The sequence below is a fragment of the Bidens hawaiensis genome, unplaced genomic scaffold (genome assembly GCF_021521415.1).
Source record: "Bidens hawaiensis isolate Kalapana, Puna unplaced genomic scaffold, B.hawaiensis_p1.1 tig00002759_1, whole genome shotgun sequence".
NCBI classification, from domain to species: Eukaryota; Viridiplantae; Streptophyta; class Magnoliopsida; order Asterales; family Asteraceae; genus Bidens; species Bidens hawaiensis.
In genome coordinates, this window is record NW_027491149.1 from 747,834 (window position 1) to 760,958 (window position 13,125).

Genomic DNA, 13,125 nt, shown 5'->3' on the forward strand with positions numbered 1-13,125 from the left:
TGGATTTCGCGTGCCTTCTTTAGTGTTGCCAGGACAAATAATGATTTACCTTTAATTTCCTCCATCAGTTGGGTTCCCTAAATGACATTCTAGAAGGTATGGATCAAGACTCTACTTTTCAAGTTTCAGGAGTAGAATGCAAACATGGTTATTACCTATGTGACGGTATATATCCCGAGTGGTCCTTGTTTGTTAAATAATTCACATGTCCACATGTGATAAACTAAAGAAATTTAAGGTGGCTTAAGAGGCGGAAAAAGGACATCTAATGCACTTTCGGTGTCCTAAAGTCAAAGTGACACGTAGTGAGCTATCCCAACAAGAGCATGGTAACCCAAAACAATTAGATAAATGATGTTTGCAATAGTAATAACACAAAACATGATTATTAAAGATAAGGGAAATGCAGTTTGTGAGTACAACAAGGATGATATAAACATTGAATATGAACCGGTCGACGGAACACATATAGAGAATATAGGTCGGCTTTGGAGAACAAAGAAACGCATGATGCATGATGTTCTGATTTGTTCGAACGTATATGGAGTCTACCGCTTCCGTCCAACGTAGAATAAAAACTTTAATATTTTTAGGTTTAATTTTTAAGTTTTAATGTATTTTTTATTTTAATTTTTATATACTTCTTATTTATTATCCAAAATTAAATATAATTCAATTTATAAAAAAAGAGAGAGAAAATGGTGAACGATAGAGATTGGTCCACACCCTTTAAAAAATTAATTTGAGTGACGGAGTTAAATAATGGATAAAAAATGTTGAGTAGCGCTGATATAACAAATGATGGTAAATGATTATACAGAACCATACCGCACCACATTCATTCTTAGCATTTTCTATTACACCTAGTATGTTTTGAATTTCTATTACGATTGTTAATAACTTTTAGAATAATCACATTACATTTAGATTATTAACTCTACTCATTTATGGTATATTCAAAGTTTTCAAATAAATATTAAAACATTTTTTTAACAATTATAACTTATTAAATTTTGAAAATTTTAAAGAAATATTCTTTCATTATTTATGAATAACACATACAATCTCTGCCAGGATCCCGAATCTTGTTAAGTTATTACGTTTAATGAAGGATAATACTTGTGTTTCTATGAATTGAATGAATGCTTCTACTTCAAACCATTTGGACAAATAGTTTGTCATTGCTAAAATAAATACTTTTCCTTCTAGAGCCTTTAGTAGTTTTCCTACTATATCTATTCCTCACTTCATGAAAGGCCATTGCGAGATAAACGGATGCACGGGCCCCGGTGGTTGCTGCAGGATGTTGCTATGTCTTTGACATGCATCACATTTTTTAGCATAAATCATTGCGTCTTTACTCATAGTTGGCTAGTAGTAACCAGTTCTGAGAATCTTAAAGAACAACGATCTGCCCCCGGTTTGATTCCCGCAATCACCTTCGTGGATATCCTTCAGTACATCTTGGGCTTCAAGATCCTCTAAGCATCGTAAGTATGGACCTGCAATAGATTCCCTCTACAGAATTTTCACACCCCAACCTAAGGCAGAAATGTCGGGGCACGAGCTTTGGTTAACCGCTCACAACGTACTATCATGCAATATTAAAGGTAAAAATATCTATTTATTTAATCTAATAATAAATAACTTACAGGTACATCAAGTACAAAGAATTTACAAAATAGAATCAGACAGTCTTGTATGTGTTTTTGTTGCACTAGGCTTATTAGTTGGTTTACAATTGGTCTTATTGGGCCAAATATATGTATATGTAACACCGAAAACATCTTGTCTTCGGTGGGCTTATGTTTTGGGCTTGGGCTTTAGTATGTAGCCTATATACACACACACACACACATATATATATATACTCTATATCAGGTCATTAGTAGGGGTCAATCATTAACAAAGTGTGTGGTAGTTAGTAGGTTACAGGGGTTTGCATTCCAATCATATTGTAATCGTTTATTTGAGGGCTTAAGCACTCAACGTTAATATAATGTGTGTTTTGAAGCATATCGTGTGTTAATTGGTGTTTATTCTTTATTATTCTTGAATCACTTTGTTGTTAGTTTCCGCCTAACAATGAATTTGTTGATATCACATTGAAAGATCATGATTTGGGACTTACAATTGGTATCAGAGCCTATAGACCTATTATAGGCTCGGTTTGGTGATATCAAAGATTCAAGATCGTATTTTGGTTGATAATCAGTGGGAATTTTCCAGAAATCAAGATTACGGGTATTCTTGTGTTCTTCGAGTTCTTCGAGTTCTTTAGGAAAAGTTAACACATTAGGGATAAAATCGTTTCAAAACTTGAAAAATTTTTAAATCCCTGACTTTCCGGGATAAAATTTGTAACTAAGTTTACCAAGTCAAAGATCAAGAGTTCTTAAGCAACAATTAGGGTTCTCGTCAACAATTGATCGTTCTCGAGCAACAATTAGGGTTCTCGGCAAACATTTGATCGTTCTTGGGCAACAATTCAGGGATTTCGGCAATAAGTCAAAGTTCTCGGGTTTAATTTAGTGATCTTTTTCTTGGGTTCTCGGCTACCATTGTTCTCAGATTCAGGGTTCTCAGTATCAATCTAGTGTTTTCTGGTCTTGGGTTCTCGGCTACTGAGTTCTCGGCTACCATTGTTCTCATGTTTTTCAGGTTGATTTTGGGCCTTGATATATTGGGCAGTGTTGATTGGATTATTATTTGAACTCTTGATTGAAATGGACCAGTTAAGAAACATATCATCCAATGTTGCATTACATCAAGAGTTGGATTCCATTATGGGAACTGCCACTCGTGTACCTCGTCTACTGTCTGATGAGGGGTTTGCTGAGTGGAAGTTCAGGTTCGAAAAGTACGTGAAGATGAAGGATGCATAGATTTGGAGAAACATTTTCAGGGGTCCCCAACCTATCACGTATGAGATTGAAAATGGTGAAGTGGCTGTAAAGCCCGTCTAAATGTACTGCGACAAGGAATTTGAAAAGATTGAGTAGGATAAGAAGGCTCTTTCCACTCTAACAATGGCACTTTCACCTGAAATCGCTCAAGGATTCAGACAACTACAGTCTGCAAAAAGGTTGTGGGAAGCCCTTATTGAGGTATATGAGGGAAATGAGGATATGAGAAGGAGTCGACAGCATCTGTTGCGACAAAATTTTAACATGTTCAATCATGATATGGGAGAGTCTTTTGAGACACAGCTTCAAAGATTTGTTACTTTGGTCATTAAGATGCGAGCTAAAAATATTAATCCGGCTCTTATTGAGACAAATAACAAGCTTGCCAAATCTCTGCCTCAAAGCTGAGACATGAATGTTGCAGTGATCAAAAAGACAAAGGCCCAAGCCAGATAAACTTTGTCAGAGGTGATGGCAATCAATAAGTCATGTGACATTGATGACAAGCAACATGCCATTAATCATGCTAACTCCTACAATGCGGCTTGCTAGTTTTCAATGTTTAACTCATCTCAAGGTTAGTACGGCTTGCTACAGTACTGCTTATAAGTAAATCCAACGTAAAAGTAGGGCACCGGGACTAGGACCATACATATTTGATCTCATATTCCTCAAATTTGCATTTCTTCTTCTGTGTTTCTTGATTTATTGTACACATTAATAACCTGAAACATGTAACATTAATATGTATAGTTTCCAGTACGGATACGTGTCGCTAGTACACATCGTATTGCTGTTGGTACACATATGATTTTGAACTCAGTCACATATATTTATCTCAGTTCTTTTTCTGTTATATATTTTTTTGTTTATTTTGAGGCTGCATATATGCATCTAAGTTCTTTTCTCTACATTTTTTTTTATTTTGAGGTCACATATATGTAACTTGATAGTTGATACAGAGATCTCTATCTTTATGTACCCTAAATAAAAAATCCAACTCATGCATACATGTAAGTATTAGAATTGTTTTTGTATATTCATTACATTAACAATATCTATTGTTGGTACAATATGAACGAATGTGATACACATACGTAACTTATTTGTCAAACATGAAATAGTTTTTTTAGTTCATTTGTTTACAATTTATTTTAGATTGTAATATTAGGTTTAGATTTAACATCATCTGCTAGAAATTATATGATTTTTTTCTTTTGAAAATGTTGGATTGTAGGAAAAAGTAGAGTAATTCTAAAAATTATAGGAGAGAGAAGAGATTGAAATGATTTTATATACCAGAATTGCCCTTTTACCTATTAATTAACTCTATTTAATTACAAGATTGTTATTGTGATCGTCACCATTGATTTATATAATCAATGGTCAATATTTAGTTGGATGGTTTTAAAGAAAATCATGGTTCTCATTTATATATATATATATATATATATATATATATATATACTTAAAAGAAATAGTTTCCTAGGAAGACTGGAATAAATCATAGTTATTGGATCATGTTAATCAGTGGTTGAGATTTAAAATTACCAAAAACCGACATAGTTTCCTATAATTACTCTTTCACCACTATAACCGACGTAGTTTCTTAGAATTGTTCTTTCACCATATATTGTAATGCCACTAGTCAAAAATCTATTGGTTCTTACCATTCTTATGAAACTCTTTCTTTTTTATTTGAACCATTTTCTATATATATATATATATGGTGAGTTTATTCTAAAAATTTAAGAGCGTCCAAAAAGTGTAGAAAGAAATCTGAAGCATTGGATCTTAGCAATCAATGGTTATGATGGAAAGTTGAAATAATTGGGGGTGTGTTTAATTTTAAAGGCCATGAAAGATTTGATAAAGGGCATAATAGTCTCATGAGTTATATTATATATGGAAATATTTATTAAAACTTCAATTATCATATTTTCATCCAAATTTAAAACCTAATACTAAGAACATCAATGAACTACATCATGACACCAATAATTAACACAGTTACATGAATACACACTATACATGAACCTTAATAAATTTCCAGTAAAACATATGATGTAAAACACACTAAAACATCAAGAACACATAACGTAAAGCCTTGCTGAATTACAGTGTGTTTTTAAACAGAACACCAAATTTTAGTCCACATTTACAAAAAAAAACACCAAGAATTCAAGAATAAAAACACACTATGTTATATTTTATTTTGAAATAACACCAATAACAGAAATACACCAATAATAAACACCAACATATTTTACATAATATAATACCAATAACATAAACACGTCAATAACAACAAAAAAAAAACAATAACGAAGTTAACACATCACTGTCTATCCACATGAACTAAAACACGCCTTGAACAACGTTATGTTACAAAAGCTATACACTCTATTAATTAGTAAGATAATTATATAACACATTGAGACGAAAACAAAGAGTGTTCATAATACGAAACATTTATGTATGTTTTAAGTAATGGTTATAATTGATATGACGCAATCACCCTGCAATACAAAGCAATGGAATAATTATAAAAGAGAAGAAGATTGATTTATTGCATATAGCAAATGATTAAAATTTTTTGATTGATTTACTACATAGTATGTAAAAGAAGAAAAAGAAAAAAATATTACAAACAAATAATTCATGCATATTGATGGGTTAATGGATTCATAATGCGATCAGTTTTTAATATTACTAGCAAAAGTGTCCGCACGTTGTTGCGGGTTCACGCATGTTATCGACTCGTACTGGTTTGTGGCGTTTGGCGTGGTGTGTAACGGGTTATCAGTGCGAGCGAGCCGCCACCACATGTGATTATGGTTTGTTAGATGTTTTTTTGTTTTTTATTGGTGTGGGGTGTCGGGGGGTTCACACAAAAGTATTAACATATGCATATATATATATATATATATATATATTGGATACACCGTGTTTTGTGATATATTTGTTGATAAAGTACGTTTGTGGGTTATGTAAATTTCAATCAAAAAAAAGAATTAATGTGTGTTATTTAGTGAGTAGTTATGGGTGAAATTTGATAAGGAGATGAAAGAAATGCTTAAACTAAATCCAATAAGTGTTATGAATTGTAAAAAAGGTAAAACGGTGGGCATACATGACTTGATTTTGCACATGCATAGTCGCGTACGCATATATATTGGATCGATGGTGTTATGAAGTATCTGGTACTTAACTTGAAGAAACAAAAAGTTTTTATTTGGGGCATTACAAACTGACAAGTACGAATTAGACTTAAATAGCAGAAGAGACATTATCGATGATGAAGCACTGAATGTGTGTTTAATTCTGGAATAATGACTGGCCTTACACGAAGTATGCGTTGAGTATGGTGTACATAGATTTATAGTGAGATTTATATTGGATTTCTATTGCAAAAGTTGTGTCGAATTCGGTTGTTTATTTTTTTATGTACATAAAGCATTGAATTGATGTGTTAGTGAGAAGTAAGAACATTTTTTAGCAATTGATCATGTGATGATTCTATTTTATGAGTTCCATGTAGGTTGTATATAATTAAAAATCTGAATGTCTTGGAATCATAGAAGTAATAGTAATGACGTGTTAGGTATATTTATTGGTTCGGATCAACTATAAAGATAACAAAATAGATTGCATCTGTCACACCCCAACCTACGGCGGAAATGCCGGAGCGAACTGATTGCTCACAGCTTTTCAAATGTTACTATCATGCAATATTAAATGTGACAATATCTATTAAATTTAATTAAATAATCAAGTACATCAAACTTATAAATAAACAAGTACAACAAACATTCAACATTAAATTCTTGTATCTTCTTCTCTAATATGCATCCTAAGTTGCTTTAAACAATCTTGATAATCACGTCACACGATAACCTGCATAGGTGTTAAAAATACAAATAGGTTTTATCAACACAAGGTTGAGTGAGTAAATCACCAGATTTAAGACACTATATAATAATAAGTAAAAGTGCAAACTGTTCCTGTGAGATATACAGATAAGCCATAGCACATAACAGTCAAACAATTATAAAGAAAGCTAACCATAAAGAAAGAAACCATAAAGAAAGGGCTCAACCAATCCATATAAATGGACATTGGTTACCAAGTAAGGACTAAACCGTGCCATAAAAATGGACATTGGTTGCCGAAATAAGCAATAGCATACAAATAAAGCAAGTAAGCAAATAGCAAGTTAGGCAAACTGATAAACACACAAGGATAAACAGTTGCGGTTGAACACTATATAATATAAAAATATATACGAACGCATATGCCCCCAAAATGGTTAAAATAAGTAAAAGAGGGGAGTGAAATACTCACCTTAGTAATGAGTGAGAGTAAAAGTAAGCAATAGGAATGATGGTATAATAGACGTCAAGCACGTTGAGACGTAACAAGGACAAATCCTAACAAGTAATAACGAAGAATACGGCAAGTCAAAGAATAAACTAATAATGAAACGAGATGTGAACGAGTTTTAAGGATGCAAAGTAATTTATTTAAAGTTTATTATTAATAAGGTTTCTTATAAATTATTATTGTAGAAAAATATAATTGTTTATAAATATTTGAACTTATACTATTTAAATATATATAAATATTTATAAAAATTACCATTGGTTCATAAAATTGTTTATAATAATAATAATAAGGCATATGTTTTTATTTTAATTGTGAATTTTAAATAAACAAAACCTTCTTAAATGTTTATTATATAACCTTTTAAAAATAAGAACCTTTATCAATTTTTATATAACTAATATACATATACATATACATATACATAAAGATATATATGGCTTTAACCAAGATTGGGAAAACGGACTACTTTAAATGTCGGTTTTAATAAAATACAAATTAATTATGAGTTTATATATATTTACAATATTATTCAATGTTAAAAAATTATGATTAGAGAAATAAATAAAAAAATGTTTCTAAAAAAAAGGGCCTGGCCGGGACTCGAACCCGCACCAGTGGCCAGCTCGCAAGGAAAGCACACACCCCTAGCCAACTGGGCTAGAGGTTTAGTTGGTTAAAAGCTGCAACAATTAAAACAAAACACACCGTTGCGAATCACATCTAAACCAAGAACCCTAGATCCAACAATCCGTCAAAAAGATTGTTAATTGGACAATAGAACATAGGGTTAATGACGAGTGAGACCAGACGAACATAACTATATACCTCTAACAACGCAGATTGAAGGGTTAATTGCTCGATATAGTGGACGACGACGGGCAGACGAAGAACTTGCATCAAACTGTTAAATTAACACAATTGTTTATAGGACTTCGGTTGGCGATGATGGTGTAATGCTCCAGACGCGTCTAATTGAATTATAAAGCTCGTTAAAAAAGAAGTGTCGGCTTAGCTTAATTAGGAAAACGAATCAATTTGATTGTTATAACTTAATTGAAAACATCAGTGAACCGAAAATGGTAAGAATAGTACAATCTATGATTCAATTGCCAAATTTGGTGCGAGAATTATGGTCCAAGTCACGAATTTGTATAAACGGGTATCACAAACGGGTCACGGGTTTGGATTAGGTGAAAAGGATCTGGGAATGGGTTATGGTTAAAGGGTTATGATCTCAATTTGCACTTTAGTCCCTATAAATTGAGGGTGGAAACATAATAAGGTAAGAGTTTGGTTTGGGGTTAAAATTGTCATACTTTTAAAGTTATAAGCATATGTTATATAAATATTTAAGCAATAATATTATAATGGGTCGGGTATTTAATAAAAATATTGATTCGGAAAACCATAGTTGTTACAGCATCCGTCATTAAACCAAGTAAAACATATAAAACAAAAAAGAAATGAAAAATAGAGGGATAATTTGAGAACACAAAGTTCTAAGTTTGCATGATTAAAATAAAGGGGATGATAAAGCTAGAAAGTCAAAGTTTGTAAGGAAATAAAATCTTAATTATGGGGTTGCTAGAGTCTCGGCATAAATAATGACGTGTTGTCCTTGATAGTACAGCAAAGGATAGTACAATTCGTCGCCATTCTTACTCGTGTATATCTCATTAGTAAATCCATCATCTAATACGACCATAAACATGCCGATTGTATTGATTTATGTTATGGTTAACCCTAATAGTATAGGAATTATCGGGGTGGGGGGGTTAGTCATATTTTTGTCCATGTGTGACGTGTCATCTTCTATAAATCTAAGGTTTAATACGATAAACTGTGAGTAACATATATGTGGAGGTCGTTGTGAATGACAACCAAGAGTCCATCCGAGGGTTTTGTTGGAAGTTTTAGGAAGGTCGTGTTAATAAACTTCTCTGTGTGAGTATCAAAAGCCAACAGCTGAACACGTCACCTTAAATATGTGGTTTCATAACAATGTACATAACTCCGTTATTGAAAGTTTCACTTTTTCATTGATGGTCCTTTGTTGCCAATTGATATTTGTTTCGGTACCAACTATTTTCAAGATCCATGGTTTTGATAAGTGCTTGTATAATTTTATTTTCTCATGGTCGCGCTTCACATGTAGGAGGGTATATTCATTTAAATGTTGTAAGTACAATCAAATATCGTTAGATCGTGTGTGTGTGTGTGTGTGTGTGTGCGTGCACTAGTTAAGGGGTTCTAGACAACCAAGTTTCCAGTATTGCGACAGAAAAAACATATGAGGCCATTAAGAGTTGTATGAATGTTGAATTCATGAGGATTTGCCTCTCATGGTAGTGGAACGATAGTATCTGACGTAGGATCCGGGTATGCTGAAGTAAGCGGATAGACTATGGTTTGCCACGGTCTGAGCACTATGATTTTTTATTTTGTAAATTCATTAAAAGTGGTGACAATGCGTTGTGCTAAATTCTTTTTTTGTTGCAAGTAGTGAGAGCCATTTTTTGCATACGCTTTTACATTGGCCTACACGCCTAGCCTTAATAATATGTCGGACAAAAGTATATATGTATGGGCATCTTGAATCGAAGTCTTACAGGGTCTGTACGTAGCTTTAGTACATGTTTTTGCACTTTTAGGCATGCCTTCCATGGAGATTTGTATTTACATCACAATGTGTTATACATGAGTCATTTAGAATAAGAAGTTTTTAAAAAGCAATGTGAAACATCATTTAATCGATATGTGTATGATGTAGTTATATTATGAGCCGTATGTTACATACAAAGTATGATAGGAAATGACAAGTGTTTGGAAGGGTGTTGGGGTGATGCACAAAAATAAACATTAGACTTTATGTCGGCTTAAGTCGCGTGAAGGGAAAAAAAGGAGATAAGAAAATTAGATGTTAATTTTTCAGCTAACATTCATAATAATTTTCTAAGAATGAAGCCTTCAACAAAATATATGAATAAAAAAATGGTTTCATTTTGTGCATATTACAACTCCAATGTGCATTCCTTAAAAGGATTGTATAGATATCGGGCAGATCTCTTTCATTAAGAATAATCACAAGCCAACTGAGTTAGTGAAAAAAGGTCAAAGGGTGGCTATTAAGATATGAAGCTTCACCTAAAACCATGTAACCTAAACATGATCCCTTTAATTAAATTATATAAATGTGGAAACAACGTTGACGAGTTGGCAGATAATAACCAAGTTGTAAACATATGAATCTAGTTTGTGAGTTGTAAACCAACAGGTTAAATGGGTCATAAGCGGATTAGCGGTTTGTCGTGTTGAACCCAAACAGGTCAACATGAGCACGTCGGGTTATGCAGGTTAAATAGGTCATAAGAAGCTTTGTGTCGTGTAGTTTTAGCCATGCTTCATTTCTTGTACATAATAATGCCACGTACTTTGACATAGACAATATTTTATGAAAATAATCTTACGTTTTCTAAATATGTTTATGTATTAAGTTTCTCATCATTCTTTAAATAATTTAATTTATATATTTTATTTAAATAACAATTTATTTATCATATGAGATGGATGCAGGCCTGAACAACAATCTTGAATGACCCAACTGAAAATCCACAATGGCCATGACAACTACCAGTGGCGGATCCAAGAATTTTTTCGGGTGGTGCACTACTTTAGATGTTTCAATTTCATAAAGTCGGGTAAAAAATTTCCGGGTCCGTTTGAGGTTCGGGTCGGTTCGATGGTTCGGGAAAAAATTCATTACATAACAAAAATACGATAAAATAATAAAAGAAACTAACAAAAACTAACAAACTAACAAATTAAAACCAACAATCTAACAAACTAAAACTAAATTTAGCAAATAACTTAACAATTAAGTAGTTAACACTTAACAATTAAGAACAGTTAACATTTAACAATGAATCATGAATGTAAATTTACCTTCAAAGTGGGAGGATAAGAGGATTCGAGTAAGAGTAGGCAATGGCAGGAGGACGGGGACGGCTGAGTGGCAGACAGAGACGAGGTTGACGGCGTTCCGCGATGGTAGGAGTGACGGGGACGAGTGGCTGACCTGACGGAGTGAGGCTGTCGGCGGTCAGGGGTTGAAGAGGTTCAGGGACTGGGGCGGACTGTGGAGGCTGGAGAGGGGCTCTAATTGTGGACTGGTTATGTTTGAAACCCTAACTGATGTTTGGGTAAATTATTAAAAAAAAAGAAAAAAAAAGTTTCAAAACCGGAATCGAACCTGCGACCTCTGGGTTACAAAACCAACATGTTACCATCTAGACATGCGCTTCAAATGTTTATAGAGTGGTTCTTTTCTAATTTATAAGGTGGTTCCTTTATTATGTTCTATATATAACTACACTATTATTTCAAACCTCGGGTGGTTCCAAGGAACCACACGTTAACACCGTAGATCCGCCCCTGACAACTACTCATATTATTTAGAAACTAATATGAATGAAACTACATGCATATCAGTATGCATATTGGGTTAATCATCAATTGAAATTCAAAAAGAATATTTGAAACTAATTAACTCATAAGATGTAAGAGAAAATAAAAAAAAGATTATTATTATAATTTAGTTACCCGGTGTGAAAATGAAACTAACCTGGTCATCTCGTTTCTGGTTTAGACTCGCACAACAGAAATTGTACTGAAATTCATTTTTTAGATATATATAGCAACTACATTGGATATGCATATTATCATAGTGTATAGAGAGCATGAGAAGTAGAGAATAGGAGGTTATTATTCATTGGTATGTATGTATGTATGTATGTCTAATACAAGTAGACAAAGCCACTATATATAGGCTAATAGAGTTAATACAAACATAATGAAATATGAGAGTTAAGAAATGTGAATAGTCATCATAATAACATATTTATAGCCATAATTAACATTATGTAATGAAAATAAAATAGGTTTTAAAGAAATGATGGATTAGACAATGTTCTTCTAAAATACTTCTTTGTTACAAAATGTCACCAAAACACTCAAGAAGAGTCTTATTCTAAATAGAGCAAAAATAATATGCCCAAATGTTTTATAGAGAAACAATTACAATATAATATAAGGTATACTTAAATATCTTCAATTGAAAAACATAAAGTAAATGTGAAAATTTAATCAAATATTTAGTAAAAACAAGTGTCATAACTCTGTAAGTTGGTTTATTAAATAATACTGAGAATCATTTATGGTTGATTTTGGTACACGAATTTGATAAGAGTTATTATAAAAATAAAATGGAAAAAGTAAATCCGCAAAAGGAGAATATATTATATTGTCATCCATCTACAACAAAGAGTCGCAACACGAACTGGTCTGTATACTAAACTTTTTGCAATCTTTACGTAACGCAAAAAACCATTATTTGAGACATATATGCATAGTATTACTAACAACCACATGAAAGCTAAAAATTAAATTTTATCGCATATGCTTGAAATATAAAAAAACAAAGAAAAAAGAGAGTAATAAAACAAGACATCATATGACATGATTAACATGTGAGGAATGATTATGATAAGAACAATTTATTTTTTCATTAATTTGTTCACAAGATACTTACTCCAGTTGAAACCAATAACCCTTAGGTGTAGGTGTTAGAAGAGACATTATTGCATCCGCATTGGAAACCGCAGTTGATGATGTCGACGATCTTCACCATATTTTTAATTTTACGTCGCCTCTCGACAAAACATTTACCCGCATAAAGTTTTTTTTTCCTTGTAAAAAAGCAACCTAGTCCTTATTAGTTATTAGTCAAATGGTAAAACTCATTATTTTCAATATTAAACATCGCCTTGGAGATTTC